This window comes from Ambystoma mexicanum, chromosome 7q, assembly GCF_040938575.1.
Source record: "Ambystoma mexicanum isolate Mex_15411 chromosome 7q, UKY_AmexF1_1, whole genome shotgun sequence".
NCBI classification, from domain to species: domain Eukaryota; kingdom Metazoa; phylum Chordata; class Amphibia; order Caudata; family Ambystomatidae; genus Ambystoma; species Ambystoma mexicanum.
Genome location: NC_090941.1, coordinates 430,672,297 through 430,686,900, shown reverse-complemented (window position 1 = coordinate 430,686,900; position 14,604 = coordinate 430,672,297).

The window sequence follows — 14,604 nt, the reverse complement described above, 5'->3', positions numbered from 1 at the left end:
TTGAATTGTGGTGTGAGATTTTAGACAGGAAGTTCAATGCAAAGCAAATTACCCCTTAATTTGCTGTTAAAGAGTGGTATACTGAAGTGTTAAATGACCACAGGATACTGCCCCAGAAATGTACCTTTGTGCATACCAGTTTATTGATCTTTTTTAATGCCCTTATCTGAATACAAACAAAAAAAAACAATTTCTGCACAACTTTGTATTCCAATGTTTTAGTAAATACAGTTACATAATGTCTCCACAAGTAACAGGCATCCTTTATTTTGCCCCCCTTTCTGGTTCTATGTTTAATCATTGTCCAGGCATTGTACGTCCTTCCCATAGACTGCATTAAAGACCTGTTAAAGTTTTAATTTTTATATTTCTATAATGTATGAAAACAATGTCTGCATGATCTACTGCCAACATTCCCCGAGAAAAATCTCTGATATATTTGTAAGCCTTAAACGTTTAATGATTTGGGGTGATTAAATACAAACTAATGTCTCTGCAGTAATTCGCATATGTTTTCGTTGAAAGTTGAAGAAGTCTCTTATCTACTAAAAAAGTGCAGTTTGGCTGTATATGCAATATCATCATTGCAAACTGGAGCAGGGCCCCGCAGATCACAGCCATTAATCTTGCTAGAGCAGTGGGTGAAGAGATGATGGCTACACGGCCCTGCAATATGATATATGAGGCATGGAGTCGTGATGACACAGCACTAACTGCTGCTCTGTGTCAGCATGATCTGGTCAGCAGCAAGTAATATGTTTTTAATCACTGCAACAGATTGTCGGGAACATTAATTACAGCAGTGAACAAATCTTGATTCCTAATGCACCTATTTTGGAGGAAAACACTGACATATTACAATAGAAAAAAAAGGCACATGTGGGTTGCAGATACGAAATTAATATAAAATAGAGTTTCATTTGTTTGTGGGGAAACCTAAGTTAGACCCTCGTTCTCCTGAGTTGGACGTGGAATAACACCAATAGATCTCACAGATACATACGTGTACTATGATATCATATATGAGAACCTTTATGAATAATAGCTAAATCGAAAACGTGCATCCTTGGATCACAATTCCATTATTCACGTGACACTCTCATGCATATCAAGAATGCATTTGGAATCCCTTGAATGGGAGTAACACAGAACAAGTTGACAACTGTATTAACAACTGTATTAACACGTAGTTGTCGTGCTGTTTACAAAACCAAACTGGATATAATACGGACAAATGTGCATGACCTCATTTCAGTTAAGTGTTTGCCCCGTGCATGCAACATCTGTTTGCCCACTCTGGCTCTCGGCTCTTGAACTCGATTTAGCCAGATGAGAAATACTGCTTTCAGGACTAGCACGACAAAGTAGTAAACATAAAGAGAGGGATGTGGGAAAACTACATAGAGCTAAACGGGTTAGTAAACTGTGCTTGCTTTTAGATTGACTGTAGCAAACATTTTCCAAACTGTTGGACTTAGATTGCGAATTAGAAGTACAGAAGGAACACATGCTCCAAGCCATGCCTTTGAAGGGAAAGCACGTAATAAAGCTGTAATACAGTCTGGCTGTGGCCTTATCAGATTGAGGTCACAGACGGCAACATGCAGCATTTCCAGGTGACTTATTCACAGTTATCTATAGGGAAAAAAAACAACGTGTTTTTTGAGGTTGGAACACACACTAACACCTTTCCACGGTGCTGTCTTTCAGTGCCGACACACTTATACAGTACACACTTTGGTTGCTAATGTGGCCAAGGATCACAATTGGTAAAATGTAACACTGTTTTTGTAGTCAATGTCATTACTAAGCACTTACAAGTGTTAAAGCGCCTAGAGCCTGCAGTTAACAACAATTTGCAGAAGTATCTATCACAAGCACATCATTTTTATTTATCCAAAATCAGAGTTCAGAGCAAACCACATATATAAAAAATGAGATTTTTCCAATGAAATTGTCATTTGTTGACTTGAATCAGATGTAGTACACGCCAACAACGTAACTTAAAAATTGCCTTAGAAGCGTAGAAGAACATGTATTTAGTGATTATATGGGCCTAATTTCCAACATGTCAACCAGACACGTGTAACAATTCCACTAATTGATACAGTTATCTCCATGCAGATGTAGATACAATATAGCAAATAAACTATGTGACCTGGCAAAATCCTTCCAACACACAATGTCTTGGCTTCTTATCAGAGTAAGGTGGTCCTGAGATCGAAAACGTTCTTTTTAAAATGAGGATAACAAATTATTTCTCGAAGCCTACCATACATAAAGTAAGGCGCAGACACGTCTCACACTTGGCCTGCTAATGGTATGCATCTCATGGAATCTAACTGTGCTGATCTAGTAAAGAGCTAGTACAAAGTAGTGCCTACCTTAACTAAAGGAGCTGTATGCTGAGATATAATTGTGCACTTGCCGAGAAGGTAAAATACAATTAAAAAAAAAAAAGAAATATACACAAAGAAAGCTCACATAAACTTCAAAAACAACTACGACAGAGACACAAACCAAACCTCTAGACGGCAAAGCTAACACGAAATCCAATAAACACTGAACTACTAAGGCAGAATATGCACTCCTTAGACTAGGGTTGTCCAACTTCAGGCCTTGAGGGCCAGACACATGCCAGATTGTCAGGACATCCCTCATTAATATTCACGAGATACATTTGCATACAATTATTCCAAACGTATGCACATTTCTTCTCATGAATATTAATGAGGGCTATCCTGAAAACGCATCAGGATTCCGACCCTTGAGGTCCGGAGTTGGACAACCCTGCCTTAGACATTGTCAATAATATTGGGAGTAAGGAGATAGTGTCATATATTGCTAGCCAAATGACAAAGCTGGAAAAAAATAATCATGATTAATCGAGTCTATTAAGGAGAATATTTGCAACCTTATAACAGTAGATTGCTAGCCAAGTTACAAAGCAGAAACAACCCTCCATTGAATTCCAGTTTATTAGGGACAAGGATGGCAACCTTAAAAAAGCATGCAAAGACATTGGTGCAACGTTTGTGGATTAATATGAAACGTTATATGGTGTCCAAAATAAGATTATTTGACATTTGTACCATCTTAAAGCCAAGGTCTGGCAAACTGTCTGTGATGGAAAGAGAAGCCAATAATTTGTATCCCTCTCTATCAAAATGAAAAAGCATTCCATAACATAAACTGAAACTACCTGGAGGACATACAGGAATGCTTGAACTTGGGGCACAACTATGTGCAGAGATTAGTGCACTTTACTAGAAAATGAAGGTTTCAGTAATGGAGAAAGGCCAAAGGTGCTACTAACTATCTGAGAATCCAATGAGAATATTTTTAAGCGGATCACATAGGTTATGTTATGCTAAGTTAATTTGCTTTTGTACTGCACTATTCACCACCATAGTGCCCTTAAAGTGATGAGACATTGGGACTCATTATAAGTTTTCCGGTCCAGGAACTACATTACCGGTAAGCTTGCCGGTAACATAGGTCCCGGACCGACAAACTACGAGTTCTGCTCGCAGGTGCCAGTGCGGCCACCAGGTCTGATATGGCGGCCTTAATGGCACTTGTAAGCAGAGCATGTCGGATGCAATGGCTTCCCCATTCCCATTGGGTCTCAAATGGGAAAGGGGAAGACATTTTTTCCGGCGCCCAAGGATGGGCAAATACCAGGTCCGGCAAGGCCGCAATGACCTGGTAATTGCCCATTTCTGGGTGCCAGCCTCGTAATGAGGCCCCTTGTCCTTATGGGCAAACTCCGATCGAGCCCAGGGTGTAAACCAGACCTTGGTCTGTGAGGTGAAAAAGAAATGGGAAAAAGGTGAGCAAGAAATGCCAAAGAGGGAGGAAGTCACAGAATAAAACAGACAGACATAGATCACAACAAAAACAAGGTAAAGATAACATATGGTTGACTGATAGTGATTGCTGAGATGTGGGTATAGGAATATGAGTTCAGACCAAAAAAGGTCATGAAAAGAATACAGAAATCTCCACATGTGATAATTTGGTTATCCTATCAGTTAGCAATGCAGTGCGTTGTTGGCGCCATTTAAAGTCGAGTATTGTATGGTTGATAGCCTTGAGATGTGCTCAAGAGTTCCTGTCAGTTGTGTGGTCTGGTAATGCAGAGCCCGCTGACAAAGGTGTCAGAGCAAAGAATTGGCTGTGTGCTGAATAAAAGTTTGGGGACACAAAAGGGAAATACAAAAAATAATCTCCCCGCCTGAGCTATAACAGGAAAGCATCCAATCGAGCAGAGAGTATGAGTGTGAAAATTATTCAATACAATGGACTGACCTTTCCAGAGATGTAGGGGGCCATAGAACATTATAATGCAAATGGTGCTTTATTGAGCAGTGTTCTGGCTGGAAGTAGTGGTTGATTAGCTGAGAAAACCCTGTGACCTTATATCTGACAGTCAAACGTAACAATTGCATACAGTTGGATGCAGGATGATCCTAAGATATAAATGCCGGATGAGTAACGACATATAGTAAAGATAAACGGAACAGCCGGCTAGGAAAAGTCCTGAGGTAATAGATTTGCTTATTTATAGGAACCTGTGATACCATGAGCTTCAATATGCCTCGCCCATCCAAAATGTATTGATTAAGACCGGATTGCAATTATTAGTATGTACACTTCATTCTCTTGCCTTTTACCCAGAACAACGGGACATGGCTGCTAACCTGGCTTTCAGTGTGTGATAAGACTTCTGGACGACACAGCGACATCAATGATAAGGGATATTGGTGCTCTTAGAAAGGATAAAGGCACCACTTTGTTGGGCATTCTGCCACTGTCAAGGCTACAACATATTCGGGCTAGCTGCACACCAGACTTCTTACACCAGACTATGCCTCAAACCATGACAATCAGTATGCAGCGAACACCTATGACAAATTGGAGCACACTGGACACAACAAGTCTCTAGCATACATGCCATCTGCCTGATCTTCCTGGGCTGTTTCTACCACAGTCTGTCCTTATTGTTGCCAAATGTACAACGCATTTTAATCCTACTCCATGATCTCAAACACTCTAAATTTCAGTCCACCGAAGGTGTTCCCAATGCTTTGACACCATAATAATGGTAAAAGGCGATATATAAATGACTTACAGTACAATTCTATAAAATACAAAGATACACATTTCTAATTTCTCACCACAAAGGGTTTATAATAAATACACCAATACATTACATAACATTCTAAGAAAAAGCTCAGCACTACTTCCTGAATACACAAATACTACAACAGCTTCCTGATGTTGCATCTGGTTAAACTCCTAAAATATTTATCAAGAGACAAGCTGGTTGCGGCTGAAATGGAAGAGTTGTCATACTGGGCAGCTAAGCAAGATCCTGTGCCCTGGGGAGTAAATTATGGGGGAGACTGTAAGTGATTTCAATCCGGCACTTCACCTAAGTCAACTCTAAGTGTGTAATGCACAACTGAAATCCTTATTTATCTGTGGCTAAAAGTTATTTTATTCTGAACGATGTACCACTCGTATCACGCCTCTCTCTTGGAACCCTGCTCCCCCCTGGTCACACTGAACCCGGAATCAGGCTGGTTTCCAAAGTTAAAATATTTATTTATGTATTCACAATTCAATCACACTATGTTTAATGGGTACACAATGACCACCAATGGGGTGATGTAACACTAAGCAATCTCTTTAATCACAATGAGTAATAATGAGCAAAAACAAAGCAGCACAGAAATAATACTTTTGTGTGTGTGTTCAAATCAAATAGCAGTGTGGTTACTATTCCCCCCTGCACGCTTCTCAACCCCCCAATAGGCAATGTAAAGAGATAGGAGGAGAGAGCAGGTATTCAGGAATGGCATAATTCAAACAAAATAACAATCCCAATTCCTCCCAGCACACAACAGAAAAACAGAAATGATTGGCAAGCTGTCCAAATGGTTTCAAAGTTATCTGAAGAATGGATTGGGTGAAAACACTAACTGCCTGATTCATGGAATTATTTGCGTGAAAAACACAGATTTGCACACCTTTCTGCCTGAAAATCTCTGTTTGAGGTATGGGGATTTTCAGGCAGAAAGGCGCACAAATCTGTATTTTCCACGCAAATAATTTCATGAATCAGGCAGTAAATATGGTCTAAATTGCTGAAATGGTTTAAATTCTTATGGGATCCGCTTTCGATAGTTACACACAAACACTAGCAATGATTTGATATTCAGGAACAATGTGAAATCTTAAAATTAAGGTCGGAAGCAATCAAAAGCTGTTTTACACGAGTCAGAATTTCCCTAACTGAACATTCGTGGCAAACCTTTCAGCCGTATGGATTTGGGTTGCAGTTTTAGGTTCTATGGTAAGCTGAGGATGTTAGCTACAAGCAGATTTTGTTTCTAGCATAAAAACTGAAGAAGTTATGGACGTTTTAGTGGAGGTCGTTTTTTTCAGATAGGCGCAAGAATGGAAAACAGGAATGCACTTTTAAAAGACAAATGGGATTTCTTACACTAGATTATGACTATAGAAAAAGAGAATGCCACACATGAATCTCCACAGTCCTGGCCAGAGACCCTTCACATGGTGGATACTCATTTTCTTTCTGGGAATCAGTTTATTTATTCACAACACTAATGATCTATGATTTTAGAAAACAGATAAGAGAAACTTAGCGCAAGAACAGTTCTGACAATTCAAAAATACTCCTAACACTACCGGTTCTGATTACAAGATAGGATGAAAAAAACAGCAATAATTCTACTTATAGAGTCCATTTCCTCGAAATAGCTCTACCTATGCATACATTGTGATATTACAGAGACAGTGGGCCTCTTTACAACATAGGCGCTCCCGTAATGAAGGGTGCCGGTACGGGACTGGCACCGTTCATTACCAGATACCTGATTACGAGGTCCCCTAGCGGGGCCCGGAACAGACATCTGTAAAACCAGACGTCCTTTCCGGGTCCCTTGAGGGGACCAAGGAGCTAATAACGGGCCTGTTATTAATGGGCCTGTTATTAGCACCATCCCCATTCCCATTGAGCCCTATGGGGGCTCAAATTGGAATGGGGAATGGTTTTGTGCATGAGGAATTACTGGGTCCTTCAAGGTCGGAATGATCCGGTAATTCCTCATTCACAGAACCTGGTATTGGAGCCTGGTATGGAGGCAGCCATGCCCTTATTAAGGGCATGGCTGCCTCCATACTCGTAATGAGGCCCAGTGTACTTTGATCTTGGAAAATACATTCTTCTGTGGTCTGACATCAAGTGTCATATTCATGGTCAGCTCTCACTTTTGTCTGGGGCTCATCGCTTCTTCTTGTTCCTCTTCCTCTGTTTATTCTGAAAGGGGACCGTTCTATTGAATTCTTTAACATCACGTATATGCAGCCATGTCCTCTGTACTCTTACCTTTGCAGACAAGGGTGTGGTGTATACTACATTATAAGGACCAGTGAATCATGGCTTGTGCCACTTTTGATTGTGATTGCAGACATACACAAGACCATTGGGGAATAACTGCAGTGGTGGAATTGCATATTGTGGATCTATTGTCTCTTGTTCACTTTTGTTTGTTCTTGCCGGGCCCCCTGTCACACCTGGAGCTGCTTAAAAATAAAGTTCAGTGATTTAGTCATAGCAGTCAAATTAGCATGGAATTCTTCACCATGCCCAGCTGCTGAACTTTCTGCATCTGATCGAGCATGCGTAAGAGGAGCAATGGGAAAATGCATCTTTCTACCAGTTGCCATCTTGTGGGGCATAAGGTGGTGATCAGAGCCTTGCTGATTTTGCAAAGCAGAGAGCCAAGAGAAGGCACTACAATCAATTTTTATTTAACGTATCTTCCATCAAAATGCCATTGATATGTTCTACAACACCGTACACTTGCCGATGACAAGCATAAGACAACTTGTGCTTAACACCAAGAAGGTATGATACTTCAGAAAAGAACTCATTTGCAAAGTGGGTCCATTATCTGATTGAAATACTTTACACCCACCACAGCAGGGAAACACTACACGTACAAGGAACTTAGCAGCCGATTTGAGGTCTGCATGAATATATGGTCCTGCTTATATCCAGCGTGAAAAGGGGCAAACAACCACAATCATGTACTGGTATCCATTTCAACTTTGGAGCATATCTACATAATGTATATGCAAATGCCGAAATTGGCTTTTAGGGCAGTGAGTGCTCCTCTCATCGTTCTCAGGGTATGTCCAGCCGTATACTGTCGGCACATGGAACAGTTAACAATAAAATGTACAACATGCTTGTGGAACAAACCATTTCTTCTGAAATATCAGCTGCCACATATTTCCTTGAGATGTGTGTTGGGTAGTGGAGTTTTTCTAATGGTATTTTTAAAATTTCTTAAGTGCAGATGGTTGCCCATAGGCATCTTGGCGCTAAAGGAAGGAACACTGTCCAAGATGAGTGGAAAAAAGTGAGGCAGAACTAGAAAAGAAGGGTCTTTATAGCTTTCCTAACAGCTAGGTGGCCCTCTAATTTCTTTATGGGAAGCAGCAACTCGTTCCAAGCAGTGGCAGCAGCCACAGAGTAGGAGCGGCCCCCTATCCTAGTACGGTTAAATGACGGAACCACAAGTAAACCAGCCGTGGCCGAACAAAGCTGACAAATAGGAAGGTAGCTCACAAACTTGGTTATCAAAAACTCAGGTCCTACGTTGTGGATTGCCCGATGGACAATACAAAGAGCTTTAAATCTAATACGCTGACATACTGGCAGACAGTGAAGAGAGGGGAGATATGTGCCCCATAGGGAGAGCCAATGGCTACTCTCGCTGCTAGATTGTGTAGGCATTGCAGTCTCTGGATAAACCCTCTTTGTTGGGCTAAGTATAGAGAATTACAATAATCCAGCCATGAGAGAACAAGCGCGGCCACAACCGGGGGGCCAAGATGCTCAGGAATTAGAGGCAGCTTTTGTTTTTAGAACTTTCAGCTGCAGATGTCCGGTTTGACATACTGAGGCAACCTGACATTCCATAGAGAAAGAAGCTGTCAATATGACCCCTAAGTTCTTTACCTTCCCTGTAGAAGTGGGGAGGTTGCCCAAAGATGCAGGCAAGAAAGATGACACCCAAAGTGGATGGATCAGGGGGACACGCTATCACCAGAACCTCAGTCTTATCCCGTTCAATTTGAGCCAGGTTTTCATCCAATTACCCACGGCCCTCAGGCACTCACGCAGGCATGACTCCATCTCAGCCTGATCTAGATCTAAATGAATCAGAATCTGAGTGTTGTCAGCATACGAATAGCACCTGACACCGAAGGACTGGATGAGACCCACTAATGCGCAAATGTAGATGCTAAAAAGAATTGGGGTTAAGGAGGAGCCCTGCGGCACTCCACAGCTAAGAAGGCATGGAGTGGATAGAAAGGGGGGCACATACAGAGTCTGGGTACGATCCGCCAGGAACAAGGTGAACCATGCCAGTACTTGACCAGATAGACCCATCTGGACAAGACGGGACAGCAGGATGGATTGGTCGACAGTGTTGAAGGCTGCTGACAGATCTAATAGAATCAGGGCCCCCACCCCACCTAAGTCATCAAGCCATGCCATGTCATCCTGGACGAGACCAGAACACTCTCTGTGCATCTGCCAGGTCTAAAGCAGGCCTGGGCAGGGTCATGGAGACAGAACGATTCGAGGTGAGAAGAGAGTAAAGTAGAAACCAAAGATTCCAATCGTTTTGCTAGAAAAGGAAGGAGTGTAATAGATCGAAAATTGGCGAGGACCATAGGGTCCAAAGTGGGCTTATTTACCCTAGCAGCTTTCAGTTCAGGGGGGATAGTCCCAGACTGGCAGGAGTTGTTGATCTCTGCAGTGATTTCCCTTAAAAGATCAGGGGAAATAGTTTTCATAATCGCTTCCGGAATAGCATCAGAAGGGGAGGAAGATTGGATCTTGTAGATGGCAGCGAGGACTGCTTCTTCCCAGAATAATGGAAAGACAGACCATTTCGGCGTTCCAAAAGGAGTATTTCTCAGATTGAGATCCATGATATTACTCTCACCCATAGAGGTAAGCTTGTCAGAGGAAGAAAGAGCCTTGACAAAGGAAAACAGGGCCTTAGGTGTGCAGTCATATATAATGCTTTAGCTGTCTTTACAGCACCAGAGTACAATGCTAATTGCAGTTTACATACTGCCCTAAGATGAGGGTCGTAAGCTTTGCGCCATGAGCGTTCTCTCTGTCTAGGTTTAAGCCTCTCTGCCTTAAAGAAGTTGGAGAACCACAGCTCTGATGGTAATCTGCGGGGCTGTATAAGTCTAAAAGGGGTGACTTTATCAGCTACCTCCTGCAGGGATAAGGCCAAGGTAGATAGGGAAATATAAGAATCGACGTTGCATTTGGCTGCCAGATTTTAGGAACAGATATCTTGTTACAGGGTGGTAGTACATTAAGTGTACATGAAATGAGAAAGTAGTCTGTCCATACCATGGGCTCAACTGCCTGTAGAGATAGCTTGGTATTAGCTACAAAGACCAGATCCAGTATATTCCCCAGTTTATGTGTGGGAGAATGCACAATTTGATGGAGGTCCAAATCAAGCATACTATCAAAAAATGAATTAAGGGCAGGGGCCTAGGTAGATTCAATTTTAGATTAAGGTCACCCAGAACTACTAAGTGAGTCTATCTCATCTATAGGTCAGCAAGGAGATCCAGCAGAAGGTCCCCAAATGTCCCTATAGGATTACGGGGGCAGTATATAAGCAACATTTAGTAAGAGCATGCTGGGGATAGGGTGCATTAAAAAAAAGAAAACAGGCTTACATATACAAGTCATGAGGGAGGCTAAGCTGATTGATAATTAATTCAGATTTGTAAATCATAGCAACACTGCCGCCATGACATGGCAGGGGGCGGTCAAAGTGAATGATACGGTAGTCGTGCGGGGTGGCTTGGACCAGGGCAGGGGCAGAGCTAAGGATCAACCATGTTAGACATAATAAATCAAATGGTGTGCGCCAGGAGTGATTGTGTGTTTAGCAGCAATACTTCATTCGAGGGACTGCCTGTGTCCATTGTGGGCTTGATGAGAACAGGAGCAGTACCTGCATTAATAGTTACATCCTCCCATCCATTTGGTCTGGTGATGGTGGCAGGAGCTAATACCATCAGCTGACTCTTGGAGTAGATGCGGCTTATCTCTTGAACCGCCTCGGCATGGGCTGGCACAGACAGGCTGCTGTAAGTAACTCAAGAGGCATTCCAGGCTTCCCTGTGAAATTCTGTCGCCACACCATGTCAGTGGGGGTACAGTGAATACCATGGAATCATCCATAGACCTGTTCTGTCTGTGGTGTGTGTCCCTGCAATTCCACAATGCTTGTCTGTGGTAATACATCATAGGACTCTTTTATCATCACTTTGAGCATAATTTTGTGTGGAGCAATTGTTATCTTTGATATTTGTGGGAAATATAATGCCCTTTTTTCTTCTGCATCTGCTGCTACGTTACCATTGGAAATCAAGTATGTGCACTTAGTTTGAGCTGTGCACTTCACCGCAGCAGCCACCATGGGATATGCTAGTGCATCTAGTAATCTTTCTAGTAGTGGGTCATGATGTACTGGTGTCCTATCTGTGTGCTGAATGCCCTTCATTCTCTACCGTGACAGTCCTGAGTGCACTGTAGATGTCTCTTAGGTGGTGTTGGAATATATTGTCACTGCCTGGTTCACGTGCTGTTCAAACGCTTATATCATTGCTACTAACTCAGCTGCCTGAGAAGAGAAATGTGCTGGTAATATGGCATTTGTCACTATCTCAACTTCATCACCCCTACTCCTTACTACCACTGCTACTGAATGTCTCAATCCCATGCTCTGATCTATCACTGATAAACTATCAATGAAGATATCTCTGCCCCCCTAACTTCATTTATCTTACTAGGGCTATTTCATCATGTATGTCAGTATATGCAGGACAGCCATGAACCCATTCTTCCTCCTGCACTGGTTCAGCAATCAATCTTGCAGATTCATTGTGCGACATCTGACAATGTTTGTGGATAGATTGGAAAGTATACACTCATATCTCACTGTGTAGTGAGCAGTGACTTTGGTTTTTGGAGAATGGTAAACAGGGCATGCTCTACATACAATGTTATAGTGAAGCCCATCCTTATTGTGGATGATTTCTCTATTGCAAAGTCAGCTGCAGCCAATCCTCGTTCACATGGGAAATGCCCTCTCATCACAGGATCCATTGAAGTTTTTTGCGTGAGGACAGCCATCATCATGTATCAACACGTATTCATTTGAATGTGAGGATAGATATAATTCTACCTTTTAATTAGGTATTTCCAAGACGGTTTTGCTTGTTTTGGTTCCTCAAATGCATTGACCATTTTTGCCTATCCCCAAAATAAGGCACTTTTCGTTCTGTGCTTATTTCAATCCTTCTAAAAGGGGTCAAACGTATGTGTGATAGTCACCCAGACCCACATGCAACAATAGTTATATAGCGCCATAAACTGCTGTAATTCTTTCACTGTAACTGGGTGTGGCATATTCACTATTTCTTTGATATTATCTGGGCCAGATATTTTTCTTCTTCTTCCACGGAATACCGCAATTTCTCCTTGTCCACTTTAAATCCCTTCTTAGCCAACAATGGTAATAACACACTAGCAAATCGTCAACATATTGTATAATTGCACTGGGAGTCTGCGTATTTGGCAAGTCCATCTGTAGCACCCTGTTGAAGACACTTGGGGACTCACAGTACCTCTATGGCAGCCTTTTGTTTTGAACACTGTCCCCACGATATGTAAATGCACTGAGATATTGGGAATCTTTTTGCAATGGTATGGAAAAGAAGGCATTCTTCAGGTCAATGACCAGGGCATGTGGAGCATTAGGTGGTATGTTAAACAAAATTGTAGCCAGGTTGGCCAATACTGTAAATTCTGCCTCCACAATGGTGTTTAAAGGGTGTAAATCCTGATTAAGTCTCCAAGACCATCCTTTTGCTTTTTTTCACAGGGTTCACTGCAGTGTTGCATTTCATGAATGCCTTTGTCTGCCTCTTTTGATATGGGATATTGTTTAACCCGGGGTAAGATTGCTCCCTCCTTCAATTTCATTTGTACCGCTCCAATCCCTTTCAGCAGACCTACATCATAAGAGCCACTAATGCATAGTTTACTCTGTACATTTGCCACATCTTGTAGCTTAGTGGACTGTACCTTTTTGACCAGCAATATTATATGAGTTGTTTCTATGTACTGTATTTGCAACTGGTATGGAATACACATCTCAAAAACAATCTCATCATCTGTATTGCTGTCTTCAAATAGCTCATCATCTGTCATTTCACTCGACCGCTGTGTTGAGCCCAGTGCTATTGCTGTGCGCCAATTGCCATCTTCCTTGTCTGTTCCATGTAACACTACTCTGCCCTCTTGTACCACTACTGCTTCTAAATGTAATGTTATTATCTCCCCTTCTGCCACATCTGTGGGTACTTCTGCTCTGAATAAAAACTCTATAGTTAAGCGTAGTATTTTATCCTGTATCCGCAGTAGCCATCCTAACAATACGTGTACTCAATAAGGGAATAGTTCTGAATTTAAAGGCATCCCTCACAATGATTTCTGACCATAGAATGCTCAAATGAACTCTTTCGCAATTGCACAATGAATGCCTAGCATTGAACATATTATCTCTTTCTCAGTGAATAAATCATCATATTTAATTTTCTCATCATATCTCTTCCCAATACGTTAACCAGTGTATTTCGGGAATACAACAATGGCGCAAGTATCTTATTTTCTTCCACCGTTATTACAAACTATTCTGTGAACTGTAACTTTGTCATAGCCCCAGAGAATCCTTGCGTGTCCATCGTTATTCCTGAAAGTAGAAACCCTCCCCCATAACACTCCAGTTTCGAATAAAAAGGAAAACATTCTACCTCCTATTATCAGCCTCACCCTGGACACATCAAGCTTCTCTGTGCGCTTTCCTATTGAGTTTACATGCTCATCTCTGTTCCGGTAAAGGGGTTCCCTCCCACCACAGTCACACCCACTGTCGTGGGCATTGGAGTTTGTGGCAATATGTTCCTATCCCACTGGCTGGAATATTGTGTTTGCATGTGTAATGGAGTTAGTGATTGTTGTTGTAAGTGTGACTACTGTATCTGGGTTTGTGTTGCACAATATGGTGTTGTTGCTGCTGTGTCTGGTGCATCTGGACCACATCGACTCCCTGGCTCCTGCCCTGGCTGATTTTTGCAACCACTCCTTCGCCTCTGGAGTCTTCCCTTCCCCCCTCAAGCACTCCCTTGTTCACCCTCTTCTCAAGAAACCCTCTTCCGACCCCTCCTGCCCGGCTAACTATCGCCCTATCTCCATCACTCCCTTCCTGGGCAAGCTCCTGGAGAAACTGGCCATCTCCCAGCTTAACCTCCATGCTGAATCTGTTGGTAGTCTTCATGACCATCAATCTGGTTTCAGAGCTGCCAGAAGCACGGAAACTGCTCTCCTGAACACCCGTGAAGACCTGCTCTTGAACCTCGATTCCAACACTCCGTGTGTTCTCATTCTGCTCG